This window comes from Lactuca saligna, chromosome 3, assembly GCF_052625555.1.
Source record: "Lactuca saligna cultivar CGN05327 chromosome 3, ASM5262555v1, whole genome shotgun sequence".
NCBI classification, from domain to species: domain Eukaryota; kingdom Viridiplantae; phylum Streptophyta; class Magnoliopsida; order Asterales; family Asteraceae; genus Lactuca; species Lactuca saligna.
In genome coordinates, this window is record NC_136419.1 from 185,412,074 (window position 1) to 185,430,311 (window position 18,238).

Genomic DNA, 18,238 nt, shown 5'->3' on the forward strand with positions numbered 1-18,238 from the left:
GGGTAGTTGTTTTAATAAATGCTTAAACTTATTGCTTACGAAGCTTCGCTCCGCTCCGGTGTCAAATAAGATGCATGCATAAGCGTGGTTTAAGGGAAACGTACCGGTAACAACAGAGGGGTCTTGAAGGGCCTCACCCTGACCCATGGTCAACATCCTTCCTGTTCCTCCATTTCTTAAATTGCTGTTGTTAGGACAGTCTCGGCGGATGTGTCCAGTCTTCCCACATCCAAAGCAGGTGTAGCTAGGCCCTGCGTTATTGCCGCTGGCATGGGTGTTGTTGTTGTTGCGAGGGTTGTTGCTGTTGGTTCCCTGATTTTGGTTATGGGGAGGGTAAGCCTTGCAGTACTTTGCAGTGTGACCCCTTCGGTTGCAACTGGTGCACTGAAAATCCTTGCATTCTCCATAGTGATGGGAACCGCACTTGTTGCATTTGGGAAGATTACCGGAATAAGGTCTGAAAGCATTTGAAGTGGCTGAGGTTGGAGCATGTGGTGCGGCTGGAACCGGTGCGGTAACAGCATTAACCGCCACTGTCTGCTGCTTCTTGGAGGTGTCGGGGCCCTGGCGCCCCTTCCTCTTATTGTTCTTTCCCCTCTTGCCATCACTTTCCTTCGTATTCTCAGTCTCCACTGGCTTCTCTGCCTTCTTGTTGTTATGGTCATACAACCTTTTTGCCAATCTTTTCGCACTGTCAAATGTTTCGGGGTTTGCAGCTATCACATTCCCTTGAATTGGTGATGTGAGTCCCCAGATGAATCGCTCAATCTTCTTTCCTTCCGAGGCGATCATACCCGGGCACAGCAGAGATAGTTCGCTAAATCTCGATATGTAGGCATCGATATTCACGTTATGCACAGTGAGGTTCCATAGCTCTTGCTCCATCTTCTGTATTTCGCCTCGTGGGCAGTACTCAGCCATTAACATTTCTTTCATCTCTGTCCACGGCATAGAGTTGGCTACAGGGAGTGTCATGGATTCTACATGTCCGTTCCACCAGGTGAGTGCTTGATCCACAAAAGTGCAGGCCGCGAACTTCACCTTCATGTGCTCAGGGCAGTCGCATATCTCGAATACCGACTCCACCTTTTCGATCCATCGCTTCAGAGTGATCACCCCTCCAGTGCCATTAAAAGTTCGTGGTTTGGCGTTTGTGAAGTCCTTGTAGGTACATGTCTTGGTGGGTCTTTGATTCATTCCGTTGTTCGAACTTCCGGCTCCTTGCCCATTGACTCCTCCATTGTTCCCTTGTTGAATTTGCGCAATCGCTGCAGTGACTGCTGCAGATACAGCTGCCTGGAAAGCGGCTGAGTCAACTTCAGGTGGGGTTGGTCCTGGGTTTCCGCGAGTAGGTCGGGGAGGCATCTTTCTGTCACAATACGGAAAGATGTTGAGGGTATGTTGTTTCTGTGAGGTCGTGATCCTACTGACTAGGTGCATGGTACGAACTTAAACACTACTACCATTGACCAATCAATAATAATTTCTCAACACATAGCAATTTGCAATATCGTAATAAAACACGTAAAAATTTATTAATATTATCCGCATTTGATACATGAAAATTTGCTCGTAGGAGCATACATGAGTGATACTAGTTCGACAGCATAACGACTCTATGAGTAGTGTAGTCACTTAAACATAGAGTCGGAGCACATAGCATATTTTCTAACGACCTACTAAGATAAGTCTATCCCTAACCGCGATGAACTGCGTCCGGAGGTGGTGCTGAGGCCGTGGATGCTCCCTGAAGACGAGCCACCAAGCGTTCCGCGTCCCGGAGTCGAGACTCCCACCGAACCTGCCTCATGTGAAACTCTCGAAGGACGTCACGCGTCTCCTGCTCCGCACGCTCGGCCCTAGTCCTTAACTGGCGCACCTGATCAGCAGTATCCTGGGCAAGGTCGCCCGTATTCCGCAACCGTTTCACCATGACTGGAAGGGCTCGATCGGCCGGTCCTCCGTCTCTCAGGTCAAAGAACTCGCGCGACATGTCGTACGGGGGTCTCTGTCCCTGCTGTCTGCTCCATCTCCAAAGATCAATACCCCAGGGCGGTGTAGGACCAGTGGGGCCTACGCGATAGGCAGGTACTCTGATCGGGTAAGGGGGGTTGATGACTTCGGACTCCGCATCCGAATCACCCCCTTCACCATCATCAGCATCCTCCTCGAGGCTTCCTTCATCTTCCTCTGATTCGGCAGGCTCGCCATCAACTTCGGCCTCCGGTTCCCCGTCAGATTCCTCTTCGGGGTCTTCCTCAGGCTCCTCCTCAGGCTCTTCCTCGGGCTCCTCCTCAGGCTCTTCCTCGGGCTCCTCCTCTAGCCATCCGTTGTTCCCCTGGTTAGGGAACTAGGGGTCTCCAGGGTGATGAAAACCAGCCATGCGGTCTGCGAGAGTGCATAATTATGCTAACGTTATTCCTAGGATGCTACAATTATCGCATAGATCAAGTAGGCGTTCTCTTTTCGGTGGTAGGGGTATAGTTTTAGATTCCCTAGAAATCCTGATCTCATCAGGACGTGTGTTAGTTTTACTTTGGAGAGAATGTAGTTGATCAGGCTACATTCACTCCTTGGTATCACTAAGAACAGTCCCGAATTAACCGAGACACTAGTATTATTTTTGTTTGGTTCGTCGTTATGTTCCTATTCCTAGTGCAAGCAAGGGTGTTTTATTTACTTGTTTTGTTCAGAGTTATGTTAGTCCCTCTTTTTGGTTTATAGTTGCATATCCATGTGTGGCTAGATATGCCAGTTCACTATAAACAAAGCTCTGATACCAACCTATCACACCCCCGAACCAGACGGCGGAAACGTCCGAGGGCTGTCGTGACTCAATTGAATACCATCACAATGAATATACATGAAACATAACATTATACATCACCAACATTTGGAATGATACAACTGGTAGCGTTTACATCCATTACATTGTTCCCAGAATATTACATTCTCAAAAATAACTGTTTGATACTAAATTAAACCACAGCAAAACGTCATAGAGTACAATTCATCCTTCACTTTATCTGTTACCTGAGAATACAATTATTTTGAAAAACGTCAACATATGAAATGTTGGTGAGTTCATAAGTAATGTTTGAAATCCAATGTTTGTAATGTTTTGAAAAACACCAGAAAATCCGATATTTTCTGAAAATAGTAAAGTCAAGAATGTGTGAAGATCCATAGGTATGCTTGTTTGTTTCTATACTTGTAAAAATTGTTCATTTAAAATTTGTGTGCATTCCGAATCCGTGTGTATTGAAATACCCTAGGAAAACCCGATGTTTTCCTAATTCTTGGAATTACATGAACGTACATTGAAACAATTGCAACGTGTGAAGTTATCGGTACCAGGCGATGTTGGATTATTTTTGAGCATGACTATTTGCTACAAACACACGTTACACAAACGACTAGTCTATAGCAATACTAACGATCCCGTAGGCATCGCCCGTACTAATCACGTTATCCAACCGCTCTGACTACGTGTAGTCCCACACCCGAAGAGAACGAGGACACGAAGGCCTCGGTGACTCCATTAGCCGGTTTGGGATAAAAGGTACGAGGGGTCCCAGACCCGCCTCGCATGAAAAGGTAGACTTTACTAGCAATACCAAAGGACCCTTGGGGACCAGTAGTATACAAGCCATTGAAAGTCCTTTTACGTTATGTCGGATCGGTAAAACCCAACACTTCGTAAGAGAGAGGTCTTCGGGCCTTAAGATCAGGTCATTGGGCTAGCTAGGCTCAACGAACAAGATTTTACACTTTTGGGGCCCAAAGGTGGTGCGTAGACGTCTGTGCACACTCGCATGTATAGTGACTTCCCAATCGTTATTAGTTATGAATCGTAATGTCGTAATGTCATAGTGTCGTCGTGTTAGTAGTTTCGGATTTTTATTGGTTCGAGACCGAACCAATTCGTTTGACAACGACTTTTGGTGTTGTAATGTATTGTATTTCGTCGATAGTCGTGGTACCATCATTTGATCAAATTGCATGTATTGAACTAGTCTTGAGAATTTTTCTGTTTTCAGCCCCTCCTTATTTGTAAAAATTTACTTTTTCAACCCTTTATTAAAAAACTTTCCGGTTTGGTCCTTAAATCAATTTTCTTGACATTTTAATACCAAAAATTATTGAAATAAGTATTTTCCAGCATATTTTTCATAGAAAACAGCTTAAGTCCCTGAATTTCAGTTGTTCTCGGTTATAACCTTTCTTTTTCGAAAGTTTGACAATCTTGGCCCAAATTGAAAAAAATTTGCAACTTTGGTCCTTTTTAAATTTAAAAAGCATTTTAAACCTTTGAAAAGGACTTGGATCACTTATAGTCCACTGTTTTATAGAAAAACACAGTTTTGGCCCTCCAAAACAGAAAATTTCGCATAATGGGCCTCATTGGGCCGAAAATGTCATTTTTTAGCCCATTAAGCTTGAAATTTATGTTTTTAATCCTCTAAATGAGTATATTTCCAAAAATTGTTTTATTGAAACTGTTTTGACATAGTTCAACCATCAGAATTCGTGATTTGTCAATTTAGGCCCTTAAAGTTTGTATTTTTCGCATTTTAAGTCCAAAAATGGTATTTTTAGCCCAAAGAAATTGTTACTAAACCATTTAGCCATTTTTCTAGAAATACTTTGTATGTAGAAATATATTTGATGCTAGAGTCTTTTAACATAAGGTATATCTCGGTTTTGAGGGGTTTTATGGCTAGATCCAACATTATAACACACAAAAGCACATATATAAGCATGGAATCATACAAAGCATACAAAACACATATAGATCTACACTTTCACTTGCATTCCCCCCCCCCCCCCCCAAAAAAAAAAAACTTATGAAAACCGAAAATAGGGGGTATGAAGCTCACCTTGTTTGAAGCTTTCGGTTTTTGGAAGAAAAGATGGAAGAAAGTTTGGTGATTTTCGGCCTTAGCACCCCTTGATGAAGATCTCGGCCTTGAGGTGTTTCTAAGGTACAAGATCATGATTTCTCATGAGTTAAGAAGAGATATTTGATAGATCAAGGAAACTAGATCATAGAATTAAGTATAACCTTACCTTGGATGGTGATTTTTGTGAAAAATCTCCTTGGAATGCACTTAAATCTCGAAAATTTTAGGAGAGGGAGGAAGGAATGCTCTTCAAGACTTAGAGAGGTTTGGAATGAATTTTTGGTGAGTGTAGGAGGGTGTTCGGCCGAGAATGAGAGAGAGGAGAGAAAAGAAGTGATTTTGAAGTGATATGTGCATGGAAGAATGAGAAATAATGCATGGATGTCCAATGGATAAAAATGAGGTGGCAATGATGAAGTCAACTCTCCTCTTGGGCTTGATTTGGGCCGAGAATGATGGGGGAGAAGAGGATGTTTGGGCCTTAAATACTTAAGCCCAATTTTCATGGTTAAGTTGAGTGATTTTTGGTCCAAGTAAATTTAAAGGTGATTTTTATGACTTGTTAGGGTCAAATTAGGCTAATTATGGTTCATAGTCATTAATTTATTTCATTCTAGTCCCAATGTGGTCCAAAATGTTGAAATAAATTAGTGTGGGTCCAATTAGAGCCCAATTAAGAGTTCTAAACCCAAGATAGTCAAATTGGAAGTTTATTGGTCCATCAGGCCCAATAAGGAAGTTCTAGTCCAAACTGGACCTAAATAAGAACTTCTAGGGTTTCCAATTGCTTGTTGGCTATTTGTAATGCTTGTATGGTGTATTTGATTGAAATTCTGTTGTCACAATAATAGGTGTTACGCATGTTCTTAAACTTTTGATTCACTTTAGCTTGAGTGTATAGTTTACAAGACACAAAATTTCCAGTTGTGACAGCAAAAAATATGCACAAAATAAATAAATAAAAATTATATGTTTACTTATCAAACCCGTGTACTAAACACGTTAATTATAACAAAATCTTAAACACAAAGGTTTAAACTGTAAATTTATTTGAAATTAAAATTGAAACTTAAAATTTAAAATTTGAAACTAATAGTCTTAATGGTAGGTTTAATTTATTGAAACTAAATTAATGATATATTGGAAATGAGAAATGAAGTAAATGACAAGTGGAAAATAAATATATTTCAAAATTATGACAAAATTACATTTAACCAATTGAATAAGAGAATGACATGTGTCAAAATCATTCTTATTTATTATGGTCTATATATATATATATATATATATAGTAGGCAAATTCCCGCGCGTTGCGCGAGAATAGAATTATATAGTTAAAATAATAACTTTTACCAAATTATTATTTAATATTTCTACTTTAAAACAAAATGTTAGTAGTAAAGAAAACATATAGTTAACATATTAGTTTTATTAAACATTATAGTTTAAATTTTAAGTCATTGTGATATATACAATTATTTGATAATCTTACAAAACCGTTTAAAATTGTGTAAATTATATATCAAATGAATGATAATATAACGGGTAACAAAACGTATGAACAAAAATATGAACTGCAACTTTTAATAACATAAAAATAGAAAGTCATTTATTATAACATTTGTATTAAAAAATATATATATATACAATGAATAATAAAAAATATAAAAAATAAACACTATAACTTTTAATAACATAAAAACACTAAAAAATCTATTGTAATATTTATATTAACTCTTCATATTTAAATCACAAATATCTTCAAATACATTAATGTTTTTAATAAGCAAAACTTTACAACCTTATAAAAGAAAGGAAAATAAAAAGTTATTAGTGATTACTAATTAATAATCATAAATTAAAAACTCTTGAGTTGTAACTAGTAAATATATATAAATTATAAAACTCTTGAGTTGTAGTGTGAGTTTCAAATGAATGTGGTACTTGGAAATGTATATTTATTATTATTATTATTATTATTATTATTATTATTATTATTATATTCATCTAAATAATTGATTTTGATACATTCAATTATTAGATATAAATATATTTAATTATAAATTTATAACATACATAGGTGCATATACATGTTAAATAAATCACATATAATATATATATTTTTGTAAATGTCATATGTAATTCTTATCGTAGTAATATGGATAAATTACTTTCATATTAAGAAAATATCATGATAAGTCTATTATAATTACATATCAAAGGTTCAAAATTATATTATCTTTTAAATATTGTTTTATAAATATGTTGTGTAGGATAACCCAACCAAAAAATAATACAAATAAACATAATTAAAATAGAAAAACTATAATCAAATAATTAAGAGTATTGAGTGGTTGAATATATAAATAAAGATGTTACATAAACATACATTTAAATCAAAAGAAAAAACTAACATTTGTCAATTTTTCTCAAAAAAAAAAACCTATATCAATTTTATGAATCTTCTTTCTTCATTTAACATCATTCAACCATAGAAACTTGATAACAATTCTTCACTAACCTGCAATCAAAATATATTTTTTTTGAAAAATAAGAATCAAAAAGATATTCGAAGCAAAACATTGATGTTTGGAGAGTCATATTCAAGATTGAGTAATACACACAAATCACATATAAATATTAAATGAGAAACTAAATATAAAGAAAGAATAGTAAACCTTCATTTGTTTTGGTTGAAAGAAAAAATCATATTACAATTACCATCGACGCGACATAACCCATTTCTTCAAATCATCATATTTGGATTGTGAATGCTTCAACTATATGAAAACTTTTGAATCACAATATCTTCAAATCCTTCTTACATGTAAGATTTTCTATAACACAAAAGACACAAAAGATTGGCCTTTTATAGTAAAATTTTCACTAAATGCTAGTTAAACGTAATATAAGTTATAAAACATTCGAGTGTTAAATCATAATTAAGAAAACTTTTGAGTTGCATTAGTTAAAAAATGGGGTTTCAAATGCATGAGATTCAAGAAAAATTGCTAGCTTTATAAGTATGTATGATGTATGATATATATATATATATATATATATATATATATATATATATGTGTGTGTGTGTGTGTGTGTGTGTGTATGTATGTATAAAAAAACTAAATATACCATATCAACATCCTTTAAAACCTTCAAGTCTCTGTCACCAAAAACAGTGATAGAGAAGTCCTTGAAAACTTTATATTTTCCAATTTCCTTCAAATTATTCTATTCAAGTGACAAAGTCTGTAATATAAAAAACAGAAATGATTATATAATAAAATGTAAATATTTAATAAAAATATTATTAATGATTATCAAAATATGAAAAGAAAAACATAAAATAAAATATTACAGTATCAACATTCATGAAAAATCTGAGTGGAGAATTGACAACATCTTTAAATTTCTCTTCATGATTTAGTATACGAGACCATGAATCAAGAACATATACATGCAAATAGGTTTTTTATAAAGACTTTCATAATTAGCTCTAAAACACATAAGATATGATTCCATAAGCAATAATATATCCTTGTATATATTTATTTAAATGTTATCATAAATATAAAATTATAATTAAATAAATTACACTAGACTTCCTTGAAGACTGAAAAACCATTGACAAACAAAATTTTCTACTTGTGTCAAACTTGGTTTAAAATCAATCACCCTTTTCCTTAAAAGGTGACTTATAAACATAAGAAAATGTCATTTCTCTCTTTCCTTTGACATCTACTTCTGATGATCCTTCTTCATTTATATCTTTAGGTTTGCCAAACTTTGCTTTTGATGGAAAATTTTCATTTATCAGTCTAGTTTGGTTGGAAATTGGTTTTGATGATACTTCTAATGTACCCAAAGGGGGTGCAAAAGAAACTAGACTAGCATCAATAACATCAACATTTGGAACAACACACTGTGACCCACCACTTGGTTTTCCCAAATTTCCCAAATAAACTCTATCCTTAATCTGTTTTATTTGTCATCCGTTCAGGTTAACTTCGACTTTGAGATGCCTTCTTGGAACCTTGAGAACTTTGACTAAATCCACAAGTAAAACTTGGACCAGAAAACTTCTCAACTTTCCCTTCTGCTTTGTCCTTTTTCAATGATTAAGTCTCATTTGAATCCTTCCATTGTATAATTTGTAAGTCTTCTTTAGCAGTTTCTACCCAAAAAAATTATAAACATCATATATGAATAAACAATAAATATAAAAACAATCATATATGAATAAACAATAATTATAAACTAATTACCTCCATCTTTATTTTTATTTGAACAATCTTTAATTTCTTCCCCTAAATTCAAATCAAATTCAACACCTTCACCTTGAACCACACGTTCTCCATCCTTCTTTGCTTTAGAAATTTCAACTAACACTTCTGCAAAACCTTTTAATAAACTTGGATGAATTATTCATCTTTTTTTTCTTTTCTACAATAACTTTATCAACAGTATGATCTGAAATTACTTCTTTGTTATGATCATCCTCACCCAAACTTACAGTCCATAAATTATTAAAATCATAAGTGAATAATCAATATAAAATATTTATATATATTACATATAAAAAAATACATAAATAAATACTTACCAATATCAAATTCATTTTTCTCAAAACCAATCAAATTGTCATTCACATCATCTTCAAGTTGTTTCTGATTTATACAACAATCAACCAACTTTTCAGTACCTATAAAATTAAAATATAAAAAATTAAACCGTGTATGATTAAACTATATATAATAAAAACATATACTTACCTTGATCCGAAGGTTTAAGAAAACTTTCAACAACTGGATCGCACATGAATTGACTAAATGATACACCTTTTTGGCTATCAATTAGAACAACACTCTTAGTAACATTTTCGATAAAAAAATTTATATTCATGGCCTCTTCTCCATTGCATCCACTTCCATTTCATTGTTCATCATCTTCGTTATCTTTCTCATTCAACAAATCATTATTTTTACCAATATCATCCTAATTTGCATGATCATTAACATCAGCTTTACCTTCAAAATAATTTTTACTAATATTGTCCTCATATGGACCATTTCAATCCCCTTGAGCACCACTACATTTCCCTTGATCATCATCTTCAACACTTTCATGATCATTTAGAAAATCATTCCCATAATCTTCATCTCGATTTACTTCTGTGATTTTTTCATCATTATTAACTTGACCAAAAGCAGGTGTCAATATTGGTTCTTTACTTTGTTGTGAAACATAATGGAAATCAAAACTTTATGTGCTTAAGTCTTGAACAAAAAATAATAATTTCCAATTTTTAAAATTTTGACTTTGAGGAAACTTCAACACTCCCCCATCTATCTTTACAACAAGATCCTTTTTCAAATCCTCCATCTTTTGATACATATATGAAAATTTACTTTCATACACCTAACATAAGAAAAAGATACTTAAAAATAAAATACTTAATCATAAAAAGTCATAATGAATAAAGTAATAAAATAATAAATGAAAAAACTATAAAATTACCTCCATAACACTAACTTTATTAACATCAAACTCTTCTTCATCCTCATCACCATCAAATTCATCCTCATTACCACCATACTCCTCTTCATTATACTCATATTCTTGACATTCTTCTTCAACAGATGGTTCATTAGCATCTTCATATCCAAATCCCCCATTCTCTTGTAAAATATCCTCAAGAAACCTTATCGTCTCAGACGTCCAATAAAAAATAGTTTGATGTTTACGCGTGACTTGAAAATTATCAAACTTGAAACTTTCCACATACAACAAAAACAGAAAACATCTATACCAAATAAGTTAACTTTCTGAAAAGATTTACTTATATAGTTTAATATATCATTTATCATAATATATATGAATTATCATATATGGTTATGATGTGTAATATATAATTAAAAAAAATTAGACTATATAATCATATATGATTATACAATCGTATATGATTTATACAAATCAAATATATCATTAATCATAATATATATGAATAATCATATATGATTATTCTATATGATATATAATTAATCATATATAATTATACAATCATATATTCTTAAAAATAAAAACAAATATATTTTTACAACTAAAAAGAAGATTTAATATTAAAAATTAGCTCACGTACCATAAGGTGTTGGTGATCGATAAAAGAAAGATGATTCTTTCTCTGGGTTGTAAACCTGTTTCATCCTTACCAAACAATCAACAATGAAATCGCACCAGTCAATGCTACTTAAATCAATATTTCTTCTGATTAAATACAACGGATTCAGATTACATTTACCCATGCTTGTAGACTCATAGAATATATTAATAAAAAGAACCAAAAAATTGATTCTAAAGTTATCATCGGCTGCACTAGTTCGAACAAATTCATTCTTTAGATGTTTCAATCTCAATTTATCAATATTTTCATAATGTTTCTTCAATTCAAACATACAACTCTCTTCACTATTCTCGGCAATATAGTCCATGTTTGAAAGTAATGAGCCACCGGATGGTAATCCTAAAATCTCATGAATAGATTTACTATCTACACCAACTTGACAATTCTCAAACTCCACCTTCAAAGTTTCAAAATTGATATGATCAAGAACATAATAAGCAATCTTTAATGGTACGTCAATCATCTTCATCCGTAACAAACTCACAAATCCCATAACCCTAATACACTCCTTTTGTTCTCTACTTAGACCTTGAATAACACCCAACAATGACCTGGGTGAACATATGTTCTTCAATGAAGGAAATTCTTTTATAACAACAACTTTTTTCTCTTTCTTCACAACTTTAGCTTCTCTCTTTGGTTTCTTTGATGATCCAAAACAACTCTGAAAATCAGAATCATCTTCATCAGATAGTTAACGTTTCTTATTTACAGTTTTGACATTCAAAAAAACAAATTTCTTTCCCTTAATAGTCAGGTTTGCTTTTGGTTGTTCAATAACTGTCTTTTTGGATTTCTTTGACCGTGTTTACACCACCTCCTTTGGAAGATGATCGTGTCTGACTTGAGCTCTCTAATTTAGCTTTCTTAAATACAATTTTTATTATAAAAATAGTGTTAGTAAAAAAGAAAACATAATACATATAGTTAGTTACAATGAAGAAACATAATCACTTATGATTGCAAAAACATACCTTTATCATTTTTAACCTTGGAATTTTTCTCTAAAATACCTTCACTTTCCTTCTCATAAAAAGAAGCATTTACTACACAAAAAATTAACATAATTATTAGTTAATACAGAACAAAAATGCATATGACTAATAAACTAAAATTTTAAATCACACAAACACTAATGATTAAAAAAACATACCTTTATCATTACTATTTACTAATGATTATAAACAAACATATAAAACCATTTATGATTAGAACTAGAAATAAACAAATAACTAAAGGTTATGTTCAATCCATTGAAAAATCATAAAACCAGTTATGATTAAAACAAATACCTTTAACATTTCTTCTCTTTTATATTTTTTCTTTAACTTGGCCAGAAAGATCTTCATATTCACGTTTGATACATAGAAATACAAAATCACAAAATATGATAATCAAATATGAATAAAAAAATAATAGAGAAAAACGCGATAAGAAATATCGCAAAAACCTTTTTGTACATCGATTTTTTGAACTATACCTTTGGAAATAACACCACTTCTACCGCCTTCGAGATTTTTTTGACTTTTGAACTTTTTTCGAACATAATTTCTTTTAAAATCCTTATCTGTGATAATATAAACTACTAAGATTAAAACCCACCACAACAAAACATATATATATATATATATATATATATATATATATATATATATATATATATATATATATATATATATATATATATATAACTGATGAACTGTAACCGAAAAAAATCATAAATATAAATTAAAAATGATGAAAAAACTACTGAATCAAAACAAAAATCATTATTATCAATATAAAACTACAGTTAACTAATTAAAACAAACATGCATTATCAATAAAATGAAAAATTACTCGCATTCTAACCTTTCATTTCGATTAACGAAGATGTAACTTTGTTTAAAACTTCTCCTGAAAATATTTGCTGATTTTTCAAACTTAATTTGCACAACGAACAAACGAAAACTAGGAAAATATGCGATAAAGAAAGAAAAATATGGTTTTCGTGAGAGTTTCTAAGTGAGATTTTGATAGAGAATGAAAATAAGAGTATAGGCGGTTAGAATACCATAGCCTCTACAAAACTGATATGATTTTTTGTAAAATTACAATACTAGCCCTACAATAGTTACAAACGATATTAATTTGAAAAGTTACCAATGTATTTACAATTATGTCATCGCCACATTTTACAAATAAAGATCGTAACAACAAAGACTATCCACCTATCTTACAATTTCTATTTTTTTATTAATCGCAAAGGAACCAACATCTCTCTCTCTCTCTCTCTCTCTATATATATATATATATATATATATATATATATATATATATATATATATATATATATATATATATATATATATATTGTGTCTTAAAATATAAAGTTTCTTTGGCTGTTGTTTCCACAAAACATGAGTGGCTTTTTACATTATTCATTGAACTTGACAATGATACATAGATCTTGTTTGGATGTTGTGTGTTTGACTATGTGTGGATAATGTAGAACTTAAGGAATGCAGCATTTTTTTGATACTCGGAAGAGAGAATTGGTATTATATGCTTGATAGTATAGTCTTCAGTTCTTTCTCTTGGTCAGTGCATACAAATCAAAAATTGTATCGTTTCACACAATTCAATTTTGGCTATTAATGATTTGTATTATTTTTTTATTTCCTAGCTTTTTCTTAGTTTTATAAAATTTAGCCATTCAAAAAATATATATTTATAATGTTTCTAACCCAATTAAATTAGCAACTGTCAAACGATTCTTATTCTAATATAGTTATTTGATTGATTGATAATCGAAAACCTATAATTGTGGCGGTATGATTTGATTCATAACAAATTTTAATGCTTTGTTGTAATTATTAGTAACAGAAACATATAACCCCTATCAATTATCTAAAAAAGTATATTTTAATTTGTTTTGAAGTAATGAAATTCTAATGCGTCTTATTTTCCTAAATTTAAACGAATAAATATAAATATACAATAATAAAAGCAGATCTAAACTGAAAATCAAAGACAAATCCAAATACTATTATTTTAAGAAAAAGGGAAAAGGTTTTCAACATGTAGTTTCCTGGACATATCATGCTTGTTACGTACATATATCAATATCAGTTGTTTCTGCACTTAAATAATCCCACATGCTGCTACGTCGGTAAAAACAACAAGTTCAAGTTGCTTATTATTATATTTTAAATAGAATATGGGTTTAAATCTTTTGAGAATTTGAGTATCATAGTTGTTACGAACTAAACAAATCTTATCATACAAATATAAGATGTAAATAAGTTATTAGTAATTCCATGTAGAACGAAGATGTTCGAAGTTACTTAATTTTCTCATATCAATATCCTTTTATTTATTTAATCCGTCAGGTTTTTAAATACTCGTAATTTAATCAACGCAAGAGATTGTGACTACAAAAGTTAAAAGAAAAAACAAGACAAAAGACAAGCCCACAGTAGTTATAAAAGAAAAGTCATATTTCCATGTAAAAGGCATTTATTATAAGCTTCATTATAAAATGCTAATCGACTAGTTAAGATAATTTTTCAATAAAATTGATGATCATACAAAAAATGTTATAGGACCCGGTTAACTCAATTAAATAACCCGGTTTTGAACCGGGACTTAAAGTCAGCGAGTCCTATGTGAAAAAGAAATAAAACCGGAACATATAACGGGATTATAATGCATAAAGTTGGATCATATATAAAGATTAGGACCTAGTTCTACCATACGAAACCGGGTCATATAAGGATATAAGAACCCGGTTCCAATCCTCAAATCGGGCCATATAAGGATTAAATATGCACCGGTTTCATTCAAATAACCGGGTCTTCTCGGTCTTTCAAAAAAACAATTATAATCACAACATCCAACGTATAATTACAAGAAAGTGAGTTAAGTAAAACAAAGCATAGTTATAAGAATTAAATTGGCAACAATATTATTCAAATAACCATGATAAAGAGAACACTTGATAAAAAGTACAAACTAATACTTGCATCCAAAGCACATATTCAAAACAAAACAAAATTTATACATTGATGAACAAATTATATTAATATAAACATGCTAAATAACCAATCATGTAGTCATTGGTGAAAACATGCATAAGTGTTGCTAAAAACTCTTTGATTTGGTTATTTCATACAATATAAAAATTTCAAAAAGTAAATTGTTTTTCTATGAAGAGGGATTGCCCAATAATCAAGTGTTGCAGCTATCATTCATCCTCACCTAAAAACAAAACACAACAACTATTCTCCATCCCCAGCTATCATTCATCCTCACCTAAAAACAAAACACAACAACTATTCTCCATCCCCACTGAAAAATAAAACACAACAAATAATTAGTTTTTTGTCTAGCATTTCAAAAGAGTTAAATTTAGCAAACAATCATTAAACTAAAAGTAAGATGTTATAAAGATTAGCAAATAACCTTATATTCACTTTTAAACAGCCACATCATTCATAAAAACTTTCAGAAATTCTCTGGCCTATATAGCAACAGTTGTAACCAACACTTTTGTCCTTCCAAAGGGTACCAAACGAAATGAAAATAAAACTAAAACTAGTAAATAACGAATCAATTTTTTTCTTGATTTAGACAAAAAGATTTTTTTAAGTACTTACTCTAATCAGAAACCCGTGTTGTCTGTTCAGCACAAAATCAAAGATCCATTTTATTACATAATGTCCGCTCAGCTCACATTCCAATATGTCGGTTTGGTTGCACAAAAATTGTGATAGAAGGTAAACATAAATCAAACAATGAAAACTACATCTAACTAGTGGATAAGTAATAAGATAAATTACCTCAGTGAGCTTCCATACAATTGGAATTGATGTGTTATTTTCATACCTCTCAACAGCTCTAAAAATAAACAAGCAGTAGAGTTGTATGCAAACAACATAATAGTCAAAACAATTACTTGGACAAAAAAGATAAAAAAAAATAATAATAATAAAAAAATAAAATCTTAAAAAACAAAATTAAGAACAATCTTACCAGTATCTTTACTATGGGTTCCATGTTAGGTGGTACTATTTTCGACCCTGACTCATTTTTAGATCTTCTACCCAAGACATAATCTAATGAACGCTCGCTTTTCTCTCATACAATTGTGATGCAGCTCACCCGATGCCTTCTCTTGTTCCCACTTAGGTTTGTTTCCCTGATAAACATGTGGGCCTACTCGGGATGGATTCGTACTAAACATTGAACTCGTTTTGCTTCCTCACTTATAACCTTCCAATAAAAGCAACAACCACATTTATAAACTGCAACATAATGATTAATATTATTAAGAGACGTTATATCCTACAAACCTGGAATTCCTTTGATGATGTCCTTAAATTTTTGCAATACAGTCTTCTCCAAAATAAGTAAGCTTCAAGTGGATTTCGCTCATACTCATTGGCCAAGATATTTGGTGTGGCCCTTGCATCTACCTATATTCATAGTCGGTGCCATATAGTTATTACCACGCGAATTTCATGATCTACATCTTGACTTTTGATCAATTTTTACTAAAAAGTTGTTGAGTTGCTGATTTTCCTTTGGATGGATGCCTGTTCATGAAAGTTGGTTGCTTTTTCATGATAGTTTGTTGCTATTCTGGTGCTACTGGGTGTTCATTCATGCTAATTGGGTGGCTGAGAGATAGCTTCCTCCCTTCACATCCAACTTGACCATTGTGCCCTTAGTGTTATTTTAGTGAAATTTAACTGATTTTTTGGTGTTGACCTGTTATTAGCTCAAGGCTCCATATGCACAATTCATACATCATGTGAGCTTGTGCTTATAGTTTTCATAGTGTTGCTTGAAATTAAGACTTCATTACCTCCTTTTTCTCTAGTTGCCTATTTGGGAGCGAAGTAGTTTGTCTATATTAGGGCAATTGAGAGCTGGTCATCACCTAGAACGCCTACTGAGATTCGTCAATTTCTAGGCCTTGCTGGCGACTATCGCATATTCATTCAAAACTCCTTAAAGATAGCTAAGCTACTTACCACCCTTACACAAAAGGGTGTGGCTTTTAGTTGGGAAGGAAAACAAGAGAATGCGTTCCAAATGCTAAAGAAAGCCTTATGTAGCGCACCTGTATTATCCCTCCCCGAAGGGATAGAAGATTTTGTGGTGTACTGTTATGCATCCAACCAAGGGCTTGGCTATGTTCTTATGAAACGAGGAAAGTCCAACACCTATGCCTCAAGGCAGCTTAAGACACATGAAGTCAACTACACTACCCATGATCTTGAGTGAGGAGCAGTTGTCTTGTAAGGTACGAAAAGTACTATCTTTACAAACCACAAAAGCCTTCAACACATATTCGATCAGAAGGAGCTCAACATGAGACAACGACGGTGGGTCGAGCTACTAAATGACTACGAATGTGAAATTCATTATCATCCCGGTAAAGCCAATGTAGTAGATGACGCCCTAAGTCAGAAGGAGTACTCAGGTCGTAGAGTTAAAGCATTGACTATGACAAGCTATTCACATCTATCCACACAAATTAAGGAGGCTCAGCAAGAAGCCTTGAAACCTGAAAATGTGGCAGGTGAAACCTTAAGAGGAATGGACAAGAATCTAGAAGTCAAGGGTAACAGAGTCCTGTATCTCATGGACCGGATCTGGACACTGAAGTTCGGTGGTTTCAGAGACGTTGTCATGAACGAAGAACATAAGACTTGATACATCATTCATCCAGGTTCAGACAAGATGTACCTGGACCTCAAAAAGTTATATTGGTGGCATAACATGAAAGCAGAGATTGATACCTTTGTGGGCAAGTGTCTTACTTGTGCCAAGGTAAAGGTAGAATACCAAAAGCCCTCAGGTTTACTGCAACAACTGGAGATACTTGAGTGGAAGTGGGAGCGAATTACAATGGACTTCATAACCAAGTTGCCCAAGAAAATGGGTGGTCTCGATACTGGTGAGTTGAAAAACTCTTAGATCGATTAGATCTTCAATAGGTTAACCAATAAAACAAACAAACACAATAAACACGATATAGAATCAAGTAATGCTAAATGATTCAAATGTAGTCATGGCTCAGCAGAGCTCGATGAAGAACTTCCACTGTAGAGGCGAGCTACGGTTTGTAGTACAATGATAAGAATAATAATGAAAGCGCTCTCCA